The sequence below is a fragment of the Ursus arctos genome, unplaced genomic scaffold (assembly GCF_023065955.2).
Source record: "Ursus arctos isolate Adak ecotype North America unplaced genomic scaffold, UrsArc2.0 scaffold_21, whole genome shotgun sequence".
Lineage (NCBI taxonomy): Eukaryota > Metazoa > Chordata > Mammalia > Carnivora > Ursidae > Ursus > Ursus arctos.
Window position 1 is genome coordinate 25,826,218 of NW_026622886.1, and position 16,068 is coordinate 25,842,285.

A 16,068-nucleotide genomic window follows, 5' to 3' on the forward strand; every position below is an offset into this window, starting at 1 on the left:
TCATCATTCGTCCACTTTTGTTGGGTGCCCCGTTCTCTTCTTGCAGTTATGGTATTGATCACATTCTATTTTATATGTCAATTTACATGTCTCAGTCTCCCACCAGATTGTAGGTACTCTGAAGGCAAGTACAATGTCTGTCTTCTCCACCACTGAACTACTAGTGTGCCGGCACATAAAAGACACTTGAGACTGTGAAAGAAAAATTGTATCAGATGGTGTTAACTAGTCAAGGAAGACTTTTTTCAAGACTCTTATGTAGGTGGGAGAGGGGTATTGAACTTAACTCTGCTGAAATAAAAAATGGGAGATTTTTAAGAGCTGAGATGAACTAATGGAAAAAATACTGCAAGATGCTGGGGGGAGGTTGATGAATGTGATTAGGCCATCTGTGTTTGTTAATAGTGCTTATTGAAGTTAAGCTCCTACTCTCACATAGAGACTCAGGGACAGAGGCACTCTCTTCTTAATGATTAAATCTCAAAGTGATGGCTTTCAAACTCCTGGAGAAAGACAATCTGGGTTGTAAACTGACAAGAGGTTGGGAGAAAATTTATATCTCAAAGGGGCAGAAAAAATAATTTACAGTTTCAAGTTTAAAGTAAATGTTCTAAGAAAACAGAGGTCAAGGGCCTAGAGTGAGGGAAAGAAACTTTTCTAAAGTTTAGTCAAGCTGAGAGGAATTATAAGGCCATCTTAGTCAGGAGCTATTTGTTGAATTAATGAATAATTAACCAGAAAAATTGAACACTCCATTATACAGTAAAACACTCTTGACATGTAGTGATTAAAGACTATTACATGACTTTGTATTTATACAATTTAAATAAAGTGTTCAACAATATACACATGACGTTTGGCTTTTTAAATATTTAAACTAATTGTCCTAATTACTTTTCACAGTTTTTTTTCTAATTCATAAAAAGTAAACTAACATTATTATAATGTGGTACTTCACAAGTGAAGTTTAATGTTTTAATTGAACATTTTAGTTCTCCATTTACCGAAGCGTCTAAGAAGTTACTGATAACGTTAAAGTACATTGTAAATAAATAACTCAATATAAACACAGTAGCTAGATAGAGCAGAAATAATAATTTTATTGCCTGCTAAGTGAAGTTCTTGCATATTTTAAATGGTGTTTAATGTTGCTTAAATTATTGTGGCTGTAAAGGACATACATCCAATTTAATTAAACCTGTATAATTTCAAATAAGGTAAATTTAGTAGCTACATTTATACCTCCAAAGTGTCATTGGATATGGTATTGATGTTTTCAAAGTATATTTGCTTTCATTTTTATACATTTAGAATACTATGAATCACCTCATATATAGGACAACAGTTAAGTTAGTTAAATCTGTCATATTGTACATTCTTTCAACCATATTTTTTGGTTTTTTTCTTTCCAGCATTATCCTTCTCTCTCTCAAATTCAGATGCCCAACCGTTGTGCATGTTTATGCTTAATCCTAAATCTGAATTTCATTCACTGACCCCATAGGCATAGTTGAGTTTCTACAGTAATGAGTTCATTGGGCAGAAATTTTGCAAAGATTGGGGGAGAGGAGTAGGGGCAAACATTATCTACATTTGAAAAGACCGAATTTACAAATCAGTACTCTTTAATGCAATTTTTTTCTCCTTGACTAACTGGGGGTTTATTTGTATGCATTCTGAGTGGCAGTGCCATGGGAAACTAAGATTTTTGTCATTTTGGTTTAACACAGATTCACCCAGAAAGCACAACCCTGATTTTGCCTGAGAAGGACTACCAACAGGACCTGAAATGTGAGTACTGTTTATTTTTGCTATTGAATTCTATGCTATATAACTGACTCAGTGATATGACGTGGCCTTTATTAAGGTCTGTAATGAAAGTCTTGATTAAATGTAATTACAGACAATAAGAAGTGCAGAAAATGAAAAGTGATATGTCTGTTTTATTGTTCCCTTTAAAAGAATTTTCTTAGTTAATGCTTAACTTTGAAGGAGATAATATATTTGTGCTATTCATTGACATTCAGTTTAAAGCATATAGTTTGTATAGTTTTGTTATTCCAATGTATCTGTGGTTGATAAGATATGTAAATAAGGTCTCTTGCAAATACATATCTTTTGTGTTGTTTTGAACATAATTTATTTTTCATCTTTTCTATGATCAGCATCCCTAAGAACTTAGAGCATATATTTAGTATCTCAGTTTTTCTCTGTTTTTTTTCCAAATGGAATCCATAGTCTGCTGAAGGTAAAAGCTTGTTGTGTCTTTCTTCCCTGTGTCATAGATCTGTCTTTCAGCTACTTACTAATTGTTGGCATCTCTTCTCCCTGTTTGGCCGCTGATGAGTTGTCTTTAATAACCTGTTGTTTTGTTCTTGAACTTTGCCATGGTTGCAACTCTGGGGTATCAGAACTGTCAAAAATAAAAGCGAAAGAGCAAGAGGCACCGAGGTTATGAAAGTTAGAGAAGACATAAGGCCTGGTATTGATTGATGAATTTCCCACTGCAGATAGTTTTCACGTTATCCCATTTGCTGTCACAGTACACAGTACCTGAAATAATGAGGAGATTTTTTTCCTTCAATAATGGACGATGGGGGCTGTTTGCTTTGTGAGAATCTGCCAAGGCCACATGCCGTGTGGCTTTATCTTTGAAAGTGAGGGTGCAACAAGCTTGCCAGGCTCAGATAAGGGACTTAGAAGGAATCCTATTCAGATGTACCTGTCACTAATTTATCTGGAGGTTTTGTGATTCATACATACTGTTCTGTGTGCCATGGAGCATTAAATTGCTTTCCTCTGGGAGCAGGTCACATTCAGGGGTCATCAGACCTATGCTGTGGGATGGCGCATGCTTGATTCATATAGCTTCTTGCTACTGAATTTTTATCTATTAGAAAGCTGGTAATTTGAACATGTGTTGGATGATCTCTTAGAATATTTCAACAGCAAAGGGATTGACAAAAATTTAACTATCTATTAATATGCAAGTGTTTGTAACAAAAAATTAATCATCCCTTCTGTTGTTAGCAGAGTCATTTATTCTGATGATTAAGTAGCTTAGATATGTTTCCCAATAATGGCCTAACTCTTGATTAATGCATTTCCATGGCTTCTTTATTTATTTAAGCAAAGGGATATGTACTTCAGTGCATTAATTTTACTGGAAAAAAAAAAGCAGAGCTGATTTTAATCAGGTGTCACCAAAGAAAAAGCTTTAGAAAATAAAGATTTTCTCCCCATTTACAATATAGTTTTCTGCTGTGGAAATTCCACTTTATTACCCTATATATTTTGAGAGAAAATGTCATACCTTGGAAAATGAGACAGACACGAGTTCAAATTTGAAAAGGACATGAAAGAGATGCTTATTTTTATGTGTTAAAATTGTGCTGAGAGACTAGTACAGATCTATCTTTTTGGATGTGGGATATTTAGCAAATGCAAAAAAACTCTTTTTTTTTTTTTTTATTTCCATTATGTGGTATATAAAACTAAAGCCTAATATCCTCCCTTGGGTTTTAAGAGTACTCCATTTTGTGTAAAATTAAGTCAATAAATGACAAAGAGATAGTTAAATGAAAGCAATCAAAGAAATCTTTTTAAAGTGTTTTTAGCATGCATGACAGCAGTCTTAAAGGTGGGTAAAGTAACTATATAAACTATATGTTTTCTCTCTCTTTTTTTAATTTAACATTGTTCTTTATACTCCCTATTGCAATCCAAAACAAATGATCATTTCATGAAGTAGCAAAAGGAAAACTCTTACAACTGGGTAATAATGATGACTTTATGCTGCATTTATATGGTACAAGTCTTTTGCTATTTGTCCTAGTTGTGAAAATGTGGAACATTTAACATAAACCAGAATTTTCATATTAATGAATTAAAGCATAAATAGGGCATTACTGTGAGAACTTGTTCTATCATTTATGCATAATTTACAGTATTTAAATAAGGTATTCATCACATTTCCCAATCTTTAAATTACACTGTGACCTTAAAACATTATAAGGCCTCCTAATAAATAGGAGTGTGAAATAAATATATTTAATAATATTATTTTAGGATTTCAACATGTTCTGTTAAGCATTTCTGTGGGAAAGAAAGAAAGAAAGAAAGAAAGAAAGAAAGAAAGAAAGAGAAAGAGTTCATAAAACTAAAAAAAATACCAACAGACTATATGCAAAGTACATACAATCAGACATATTTCTGCCCTCTTCTTTCTATTCTAATTTTTTTTCTATTGAGGATGGGAAAAAAAAGTCTAAATTTTGAATTTTCAATGTTTTTACACAAGCTTATTATATACTTCACTAGGAGGTATTTCTTTTTTAAGGAAAACTATTTAAAACACAGACTAAGGGGCGCCTGGGTGGCACAGTCGTTAAGCGTCTGCCTTTGGCTCAGGGTGTGATCCCCAGCATTCTGGGATCCAGCCCCGCATCAGGCTCCTCCACTGGGAGCCTGCTTCTTCCTCTCCCACTCCCCCTGCTTGTGTTCCCTCTCTCGCTGGCTGGCTCTCTCTCTGTCAAATAAATAAAATCTTTAAAAAAAATAAAATAGTAAAATAAAAACACAGACTAAATTCATATTATTTTTAGAGTAATTCAGAGAAAACTGTTTTGTTAGAGACAGAGGATTTAAGTAATTTTTTGTAATGTTATTTTTAAACAGTTCTCTGTATCACAAAGTTTCTTCTGTTCTTTATATCAATAGGTCCCCAACTTTCAGGCTCTGCTAAACTAGCTTAAATGTCATTTTTTTTAAAGGTCTTTTTTAAGCATCTGACCTAGGTATCACCTCTTAGGATTTTTTTTTTTTTTATAACTTCATGGCATTTACCATAATTTTTAAACATTTTATTTATATTTTATAAATAAAATAAAAGTAAATATAGAGAGAGAAGAGAGAAAAATATTTACATGTTTATTTTTGTGTCTCTTACAAAACTTAAGCACAATATTTAGTGTCCAGCATAGTGCCTGGAATATAATATATAGTCAATAAAATTTGTTGAGCAAGTAAGGTTAGATAATGAAAACCAAATCATTCCATAAATAGGAACATGAGAAATGTAATGTATATGTTAAATACATAGTACCAAATGTTATGTACTCACCAGTTTATTTAACAAAATAATTACAAATACACATTTTATACAAATAGAGAAGTCAGCAAGCTTCAGACTTCACAAGCTTTAGACTACACAACTAAAGCCTACCAAAACTTATTTTTTTTTAAGATTTTATTTATTTATTTGACAGAGACAGCCAGCGAGAGAGGGAACACAAGCAGGGGGAGTGGGAGAGGAAGAAGCAGGCTCATAGTGGAGGAGCCTGATGTGGGGCTCGATCCCAGAACTCCAGGATCACGCCCTGAGCCGAAGGCAGACACTTAATGACTGTGCCACCCAGGCGCCCTCTACCAAAACGTATTAAATATTAAGTGTCCTGACACACATAACTAGTATTGTCTAAGAGTAGTTATGAACTATTCTGTGGATATCTTTTAAATAGTTTAAAGAAAAACAATAAAAATCTATGGTTATTAAAAACATCCATTTATTTTACAAGCATTTATTGAGATGACTGTGTATGTATGTGTGAAACTGTGCAAAAGTCTATAGATTTACTATTATAAATTGTTAACTCTCATTTCATAAAATCAATATATAGTAAGGAATTTCAATATATACTTTCAGGGGCGCCTGGGTGGCACAGCGGTTAAGCGTTTGCCTTCGGCTCAGGGCGTGATCCCGGCGTTATGGGATCGAGCCCCACATCAGGCTCCTCCGCTATGAGCCTGCTTCTTCCTCTCCCACTCCCCCTGCTTGTGTTCCCTCTCTCGCTGGCTGTCTCTATCTCTGTCAAATAAATAAATAAACTCTTTAAATATATATATATATATATATATATATATATATATATATACATACTTTCAAAAATACAGTAGAGCTTTAACTATAAAGAGAAGCCAAAATGAAGCTGACACAAGCTTTGAAGAAAGCCGAAGGAATTCTTGGCACAGGGAATGGCCATAGAAAAGGCCATAGAAAACGTATTAGTAAGAATTAGTTGCTTATCACTTATCATCCTAAATATAGGTGGATGTATTATGTTATGTTTGGCTATGAATGGACATTTTATTTAGAAGTAGATTAGAACAAGATTGTAGAAGATTTACCACTTGTTTAAGGAATCTGGGATTCTGTTGGCATGTAGCTATGTCCCTTGAACATGTCCAATCTCTTCCTCTTTTAAAAGCATAGAAAATAAGCATGTGACTATTTTGAATGGCAGTCCATACAGAAAAGTCTGGTTGTAGGTACTACAGGATGTTCCTTTGATATGTGCTGTATACATACATGCACATATATGCACCCCCAACACGTGTGTTGGTGGTATTTATGTGTGTAGGTGTATGTACTCCACTTAGTCTGGCTTCATTTTACAAAATAAATTAGAGGAGGAACCATTATCAATATGTATAGAAACTGCTAATGACTTTGAAAATAGTCAATAAATGAATAAAGCAGGAAGCAGGAAGCCTGAATAAAATATCAATAACAGAGGGCTTATCTCTGAGAGACACACTTGAGGAAACACTCATAAGGATAAAGATGATGACTTGTAAAATGCAAAAAAGAAGAGGTCAAATACTTAATTAGACTTTGATGAGCAAAAAAGCAAGATACCTATAGTCTGTTAACTTCCTGAAACATCTTTATACCTTACACAGTGAAACATGTAAATAGAAATTTTGTGATCATTATTTTTGATAACTGATAATAATCTCTTTGAAATTATCAAAGAAATTTGGAAAATATTATGCCAAATACCTTTTTTAAAGTTGAGAAAGTACATTAGCCTATTAAAAGTTCAAAGAATTCTTACACTAACAGTTGGTGTTTAACCCAGTATTCACCAAACTAATTTAACCAGGTTACCTTTATTTCAGGTCATGATCTTTCCATGATTCCATGTTACCTAGATCTAGATTTAGAACATCATTCTCTGAAAGCATTTATGGTGGGAAGAGTAAATGCAAACTGTTATTGTTTGGTGTTTTATGTACTATTTAAGAATCTTTGCATATTTCAAGATTCCAAAGTCATTCTCCTATATTTCCATCTAGAATCATTTTGCTTCTGGCTTTACTTTCAATTCTATGAACCAGCCAAATTAATTTTTGTGTATTGAAAAAAGTAGGGATCAAGAATCATTTTTAGCTCAGACCTTGTTCCAAAATTCATTGAAAGTAATTGTGTGAGCTTTTTACTGTTCAATTCATCTATTTGTGTATTATTAAATACTTGAAGTATACTACTGATATGTTTGTCTATTATTATTCTAGATTACGAGCAAGTTTTGAAATATGTTAGTGTAACTCTACCAAATGTATTCATTTTCAAGATTATTTTGACTATTCTAGATTCTTTTCCATTTCATCTTAGAATCAACTTATATTCTTATATTTTGATTGACCTTGTACTAAAGCTAACAAATGAGGAAGAATTAACATCCTAAAAATATTGAGTCTTCTCCTTTATGAAGATGGCATAGCTCTTTTTATTTAGGCCTTATTATTCTCTAAAGCAATTAGTAGTTTCCATAATAGAGATCACCCACGTATTTTGTTGGATTTATTCCTATTTAATGTTTATTGATGCTGCTATTAATGTTAACATTTTCAATTTTTCATTTTCCATTTTAGTGTATAGAAATACAATTAATATTTATACTGACCTTTTATCCTATGGGCTTGCTAAATTCATTTATTACTCTATGTATTTTTAATACATTCCATATGCTTTCTTATATATATGTATTATCTGATATTAAAATTTTCATGCCAACATTTACATTTTCATTCTTCTTGTCTGATTTCATTAGCTAGAGCTTCCATTACAATGTTGAATAGAAATGGTGAGAATTGGGGCTCCTGGGTGGCTCAGTCTGTTAATCATCTGACTCTTGATTTTGGTTCAGGTCATTGTCTCAGGGTACAGGGATCAAGCCCCACATAGCACTTCATGCTTGGTAGGGAGTCGGCTTGAGAATTCTCTCCCTCTCCCTCTGTCCTGCTCCCCCTCCCCCCGATCATACGCATGCTCCCTCTCTTTCTCTCTCAAATAAATAAATAAATCTTTTTAAAAACATGGCGAGAAAAACATGGTGTTTCTCTACAAGTATTTTAATTTTCATGTATACTCTTTATGGGATTCAGAAGGTTCTACTCTATTCCTAAGTTTTTTAAGTTTTTATCATAAATGAGTGCTAGGTTTCAAATATTTTTTCTGCATCTTTTGTTATGATATTACTTGTCTTCTCTATACTTTATATATATCAAATTGCATTAACTTCTGAATTCCAAACCAAACCTGCATTGCTGGAATATATTCCAGTTGGTCATCATGTAGCATCTATCATATACATAACTTGACTTTCTTTGCCAATATTATGTTAAAGATTTTTGTGTTTACGTTTGTGAGAAATATTGTGCTGTATTTTTCTTTCCTTTCAGGTCTTTATATAATTTGTTATAAAGACATAAAATGAGATTGGAAATGCTTTTTTCCTCTATTTTCTAAGTTTGTATATTATTTCTTCTTCAAATAATTGATAGAATTCACTGAAATAGCTACTGGAATTTTCTTTGTGGAAAACTTTTAAATTGTAAATATAATTTTCTTAACGGATAAAGGGATGTTCAGATTTTCTTTATTACCCTCTGTCAGTTATGATGGTTTCCATCTTTTAGAAACAATTTGTCTATTGTTTCTAAATTATTGCATCTATTAACATAAAACTATTCATTAAGGTACTATTATGAAACTTTACTGTGGGTTGGATCTGTAATATTGTTCACTTCATTTCTGATAATGGTATTTTGAGTTCACCCTCTTTGTCTTGAAACTGGCTAAAGATCTATCAGTTTTATCAATCTCGTCAAAGAAAGCAGTTTTGACTTTGTTGATTTTTAAAGTATTTTTCATTTCCAAATTTATTGGTATTTTTTCCTATCACTAATTTTCTTATTTTCTACTCTTTTTGAATTTTAAATTGATTTGTTTTCTAACTTCTCAACATAGAAAATTAGGTCATTATTTTGATATTTCACTTCTCTACTAGTAGAGTAATTTAACCAGGTTTTTTTCTATGCACCACTTAAACTATGTTCCGCAGGTTTTGGCATGATCTGCTTTCATTATCACACAAGTCTGAAGTAGTCTCTAAATGACTTTTTGATTCCTTCTTTGAACCATAGATTATTTACAAATTTGAGTTTAATTTCTTGTTATTTAGAGATTTTCCATCTTTTTAAATCAATTTTTAATAAATAGCTTTCTGGGAAAATAGTATACTGTACATTATTTGTCTGAACTTTACTGGGAGTCATCCTGTAGCTTATGGTATAATGAATGCTCTGTATACCTCTAAAAATAATGTATCTTAGAATTTGCGGAATAGCACTTTATAGGTGTCAATTAGTTTAAATGAATTGATAATTTAGTTGATTGTTTTTTGGTTTTTTTTTTTTTTTTGTCTTCTTGCTCTCAATTACCACAGCAGTGCTAAACTCTCCATACCAAAGTGTGGATTTGAGATTTATTTCTTCAAATCTGTCAGTTTTTGTCTCCTGTATTTCTAAACTCTGCCCTTAAGTACATATATAACTAGGTTTGTTACGTCTTCTTGTTGGATTGACCGCTTTTATCCCTCTGAAATCATATTCTTGATATCTGGTAATACTCTTTGTCTTAATATCTACTTTGTTTGCCTATAGTTTTTTATCCTATTAAGTAAGTACTAAATAATCATGGCATTAACTGAAATAATTAGTATTATAATAACTATTAAATATAAATTAGTATATTTATTAAAATGTTTCCCAATGTGTGATTCAAAAATTTTTAATACTCAACCTTAGTAATTGAATAAAAAATGCTGTTCACACATTTACTTTATGTGAAAAAGCTTTTGAAAACTTACAAGATGAAAATTAAATCATGATATGCATATAATATTTAAATGAGAGACTTTAAGACCTGAGTAAATAATTAAAACCCCTTTATGGTAATTTGAAGTTAATAGGAACATTAGTGGTCAATGTTCCACTTTACATGTGGAAAAATTAATACGGTGAGAAGCTGAAAACTAGTCCCAAATCACAAATGTTGCTAAGGTCTAGAATACCAGTGTTCTTTGTTCTATAAGTTACTGATGCTCATGAATAAGGTCCTTGTGGAGATATCCAAAACTTAATGAAAAAAAATAAAGGTATCAAAATTTTAATGATGATAACAACTTGGAAAAATCAATGTTGTAATATTCTTAACCAAGTGCCTTAATCTTTATCCATCATTTTTCTCAGCTACAAAAGTGATCGTAATTCATAATGGTAAAAATATATCTTTGTGTTTCCTTCTAGCGTGGGGGAAAAAAAGACTGTGATTCCAATTTCAGGTCACTGCCTCACGAATAAAATATTCTCAAGAGCAAATGAGTGTGTTTACCTGTATAATGGAAAGGTGAGAAGAGAATAGCCTGAGTAAATACCATTCGTGCTAAAATAAATGCCAAAATATTCTTTGGGGAGAATAGTCTTACTTCTACAGTTATATACAGAGAAGGAAAAACAACTGTTGTGTCCACGTTTCTATTCTTACATGTGTACTCCCAATAGGATTATACTTACCTTGAGTATAAGTACCTTAGAGAATGACTCCCATGCCGTTTAATAATTTTAAAAGTACAGGTTAAAATGTCCATTATATTACTTGTTTTAAAGGGACTAGTGAATGGTTAATTAATCATGAATGCATAGACAAAGAAATGCCAGGGACAGTAGCTTGGCAGAAAACCATTAGGTTGAAATGCCCTTTTTAGCAGGGCATTAAGAATGTGGCAATTAAGGTATAGTTAAGCCCTTTGGAAATATGTGCTCTTAGTCATTTCTTTTTCCTAACAGTAAGTAACAGAGACAAAGCACGTGGTACCTGAGTGTAAATATGATTTTCAACTTCTTGAACACCAAGACATTTTTAAAAATTCTATTTGGTGCTAATTGCTTTTGTTTACTGTATTTTTCATGATGATAAATTTAAAGCACTGGGAGACGCTCACTGGAATAAAAGGTCATAGCAGTTTGTTAAAGAAGCTTTGCCAAGACTCTATCCTTAGTACCTTAATAGAATGTCAAGAATCAACTCATGTTCTCAGTGTTTTTTTCTGACTCCACAGAAAGTAAAATAGTTTCCTTTGACATTTGTTTGTCATGTTTCCTTCATGAGCTGTATAAGTTTCTTCCATCTAGACTACATATATTATAAATATTCTCTCCTAAACAAAACTGAAAATCAAACAGTGCTTAGCAGGTCAAGTAGTAAATTCATCCATTTAAATCTTGTTTATACTTCTATTGTCAACATGTAGTGTTCTAATTCAGTAAGTACACTGCTAATTCAATAATGTTAAGAATGGGTGACATCCTTTTGAGGAAGTACCTTGACAATTATCTTTCCTTCTTGCCTTCATATCTTGCTCTAAATATGCTGAATGAATTATTTGAGGCTTCCCCCTTTGGTGTGTTCTCATATCCTTCTAGAAATTTACATGTACTACAGTTATATTTGACTAGAGATTTTCCTATTTCCATCATTCTTCTAGTACTTAGTTGTAATGTTTTAATGATGGAGCTTAGAAGTTATCTTTTCTGATAGACTTCCCTGAGCTACTGAGCTGTGGTCAAACTTCCTCCTGGTTGTACCTATAGCACCTTGAGATTTTTTCCAATATAACACATTTCAGACTATAGAAAATGCCCATTGTTGTGTCTATTTTCTCTGAAAGAGTGTATGCTCAATAAAGAGTATAGTATCGGTACATAAAAGATGCTTAAAACTCTCTGCTAAAATGTAAATATATTTTGCACATCTTAATCTCATTGTAGAAATTTTGACTCATGTCATGCTATTTTTGTGCTGATAAAAGTTGTAGTGTCTTATAAACACAGTAAACATTTTAAAAGCCAGACTTCAGATGAAGGTGGTAAACTGACCACTTCTCTGCCTTCTCTTCATGCACTCCACTAAAATGACACTAAAGGGTATTTTTCATTTCATGACACAAACTTTCAAGTTAGGGGAGTTTGGGGGTTAGAACAATGCAAGAACATTTTGCAAGCTAAGTCTCTGGACTAGCAGTAAATAATAAACATGTGAGAAAAATAACCTAAATTGTCAGTGGGAAAAGACAAGAGATAATGTAATTGACATCACACTGCATAATTCCCCAAAGTCTTAGTTATTTGCAACACAAGATATCTCTGGTTTGGGCGATAAATGATGGGGTAGGGAGGAGGAAAAAAAAAGAGAGAGAGAGAGAGAGATTGGTTGAAAATAAAGAACTGTTCTCTGGATATTTCACATTTTGAAAATAGCATCCAACTCTTGGTGACAATATCTACATATATCACTAAGCTTATGAAGTCAATTTTTATTTGTTTATTTTGATATCTTATTTTATTATCTCCATTTCCTCCAATTGTTTCCATATTTTTAAAAGTTCGATTTCAGTAATTCCAATTCTATACTAGCTGTAGTGTTCTTGGTTTGGATTAAAAACCAAACTTTGGAAACACAAGAGACTTCAATGAGCACTAGGTTTACCGAGCTTTAAGAAAGGATACGTATCAGGGAACATTTTTTTTTTCAAGTTGGCTTCACATCCAGCACGGATCCCAGTGTGGGGCTTGAACTTATGACCCCTGAAATCAAAACCTGAGCTGAGATCAAGAGTCAGACAGTTAACCGACTGAGCCACCCAAGGCACCCCACATCAGGAAACATTAAGCAGGGCTGAGACAAAGTTGAATCAAATGAGGTACTTGCTTTGAGTGCAAAATTTAAGGGTACACCAATCAACTTAGCAATTTAAAAAATCCCTATATTTTAAAAAATATTTTAAAAACAAAAACACGTAAACATAAAATGAACAAAATATTTTTTTTAAATAAAGACAAGATCAGTATTACTGATTTTTTCCTTTGCCTCAGCTCCGTTATTGCTCAGCATAGTGTTGGAAGGTAAATAAGAAAAATTCAGAGGAGGTAAAACAAAAAATAAATGAAACATAAGAAAGAAAAGCAAATCAGTGTATTCATCTAGGGTTCCCAATGTCTGAAGTGCAGAATTTCTTTCTTTCCTTTTTTTTTTTTAAAGATTTTATTTATTTATTTGACACAGAGAGAGACAGCCAGCAAGAGAGGGAACACAAGCGGGGGGAGGGGGAGAGGAAGAAGCTGGCTCCCAGCGGGGGAGCCTGATGTGGGGCTCAATCCCAGAACACTGGGATCACGCCCTGAGCCGAAGGCAGACGCTTAACGACTGAGCCACCCAGGCACCCCTGAAGTGCAGAATTTCAAAAAACAAGAGCAATAGTATGGATAGGAAATCATCAATAAAATAATTTAATACAGTTTTCAAAAACTGAAAAACATAATTTCCATATTGCAGATGCCACTAAGTACTCAATACAGTGAATGAAGATAGAGTGAATGAGGCTTCCTAAAATATTAAAATTTCAAGATTATGGAAGTTTCTGCATATTACCAGGGATGGAGCAGGACAATAAAGAGATTAGATGCAAAACACCAAAAACTAGAATGGATTGGGATTTTTGACCGGCACTTAGTTTCTACCAAATTCAGATGCTTTCACAAACCACAATCTTTAAAGGCAAAGATACCTACAGAAATTTAGTTGGTAAATGTTTTTGAAGGAAAGAATGGACCAAATTGATGAAGAAGATCTAAGAAGGGCCCAGCTGTACAAATATGAAGATATTGCATGACACCAAAGATTAATTTGTTCCATGTTAAAAATTATAACTAAGTATTATTGGTCAAAACTTCCTGAGGAGAAATAGTTTCCAGTCTACATTTCTATGTCCAAAGTGTCCATCAAATGTGGAGGTTGATTAAATATCTCATTAGGCATTCAAGCTGTCAAAGCATTGTTTTTCATGCATCATTTCTCAGGAAGCTACTAAAAAATGTATTCCACCAAAACAAGGTAGCATATGAAGAAAAAAATATGTGTATGTATATTAATTATATATTTTTTAATTATATATATAGTAATATATATTATATATTAATATATATATATATGTACACACACGCAAATAAGAAATGAGAGATTTAAATAATAAGAAAGACAACAGGCAATCTCAGGATATTGGTGTAGGGGAAACAGGATAATGGCTGTGTGCCAGACATGCAGCAGGCCAAATCTGAGCATATCAGAAAGCTCTCTGAGAACTTTCTCCAAAAAGAGGAAATTGATAGAATACTTATTGTGTCTGATCATATTGAGAGGAGATTTAAATAGGTGAATGTTTAGGGTGAATGATGAATAACAAAAACAAAAATTGTAAATATAAGAAGATCCAGCAAAATTATTGTCAAGAAAAACCAAGTTACATGAAATATGAAAAGAAATCATCATTGAATATATAACTGTGGTGTCAATAGCATCTGTATTGTCAATATTTGGGTTTTTATTTGGCTTACATTACAATTACATTAGGTGGAAAGAGTTGTAGGAAGGTTGTGCATGTGTAGTTAGAGTAGAAGGAAAGCGTGCTAAGTTCTTTACTGTCCTAGTGAGTGATCAATATATGGTGCCTAAAACTGAAAACAGATAAGCAAGAAGTGTTGTTAAGAAAGCAGCTACAGGGGCGCCTGGGTGGCTCAGTCGTTGAGCGGCTGCCTTCACCTCAGGGTGTGATCCCAGAGTTCTGGGATCGAGCCCCACGTCGGGCTCTTCTGCTGGGAGCCTGCTTCTTCCTCTCCCACTGCCCCTGCCTGTGTTCCCTCTCTCTCTGGCTGTCTCTCTCTGTCAAATAAATAAATAAATAAATAATCTTAAAAAAAAAAAAAAAGAAAGCAGCTACAAAAATTACAAGTGGTTATGGGGCTAAGGAGAAGAAAATGAGGAAAGGGAGGAGGGTAACTGGTGTTTTTAGGAGTAAAACAAAAGTGCAAACTATTTCAAAGTCAGTGCTCAAGAAATGATCCTGATTACTGCTATACTATCCACTAACTGGACTAATTATTAATATCTTATTTAAATATGTTTTACAAAGTCATACACTTAAAAACAAAAACACACTCAAATGCATATACTCTTACACATACAATTGACCCTAAATTACAAAAAAAAAAAGTTTTCTAAGTAGTTTTTTTAAGCACTGGTATTCATTCTTTATGTGTGTGTGTCTGTGTGTTTGTGTGTAGATAGACGTAGAGATATTGAATTAGTCATAGAGATAAGCATGGAGAATGCCATATAAATAAATACAATGATATGGCCAGTATTAAAAGCAACAATAAAACATTTTATTGTTAAACATCAACATGTTTTAGGCACTATTAGATGAAATTTAATAATAATGTTTTTATTGAGCATTTTTTGTGACAATTATTCTTCCAGTTCCTTTATGTACATATCTCATTTAATCTTCAGAGCAATTGTGAGTATGAATGATTATTTTTCCTTATTTTGAAGGTAAACTTAAGTACATTCATATGCGGTATTCCATCTGCACAGATGTAGGCGTTTTCGATAAATATTATCTACTCATTTCCTATTTCGTCTTACACAGTTTCTAACAATGGTATGGGAAAAATGTGAAATCCGTCTTAGAAAAAAACACGACAGCTAAGCAAATGGCCTGCATGACAGACAATATTTCAGAGAGTGGTTAAATAGAAACTGACTTAGAAAGGCTTTCAAATAAATAGATCTTTTTAAATGTATAATTCATTGTGTGCAGTATGTTGTTACACAACTGTGTTTTAGGCTTTCTTATGGCATGATTAGCTTTTTTATCTGGTGATGTATTTAAAAATGCATCATTTAGAGTATTAGAATATGCAGGTATGACTGCTCATTTAAAATACATGTAAATGTGCACATACATAAGCATACATATACATTTTTCTAAGTTCCATAGAAATATCAGCAAAACTGTTACACTTTAAAATTTTACCTAGAATTTT

The 16,068-nt window shown here is 32.8% G+C and overlaps 1 long non-coding RNA gene across 1 annotated transcript in view; it reads left to right on the forward strand.

Annotated features, from left to right (window-relative positions):
• LOC130544502 (uncharacterized) overlaps positions 1-16,068 on the forward strand; it is a 575,127-nt gene that overhangs the window by 306,294 nt on the left and 252,765 nt on the right. Inside the window, exon 3 of the long non-coding RNA XR_008960817.1 lies at positions 1,731-1,791. This is a non-coding gene — a long non-coding RNA (uncharacterized LOC130544502). The remainder of the gene's footprint in view (positions 1-1,730; positions 1,792-16,068) is intronic.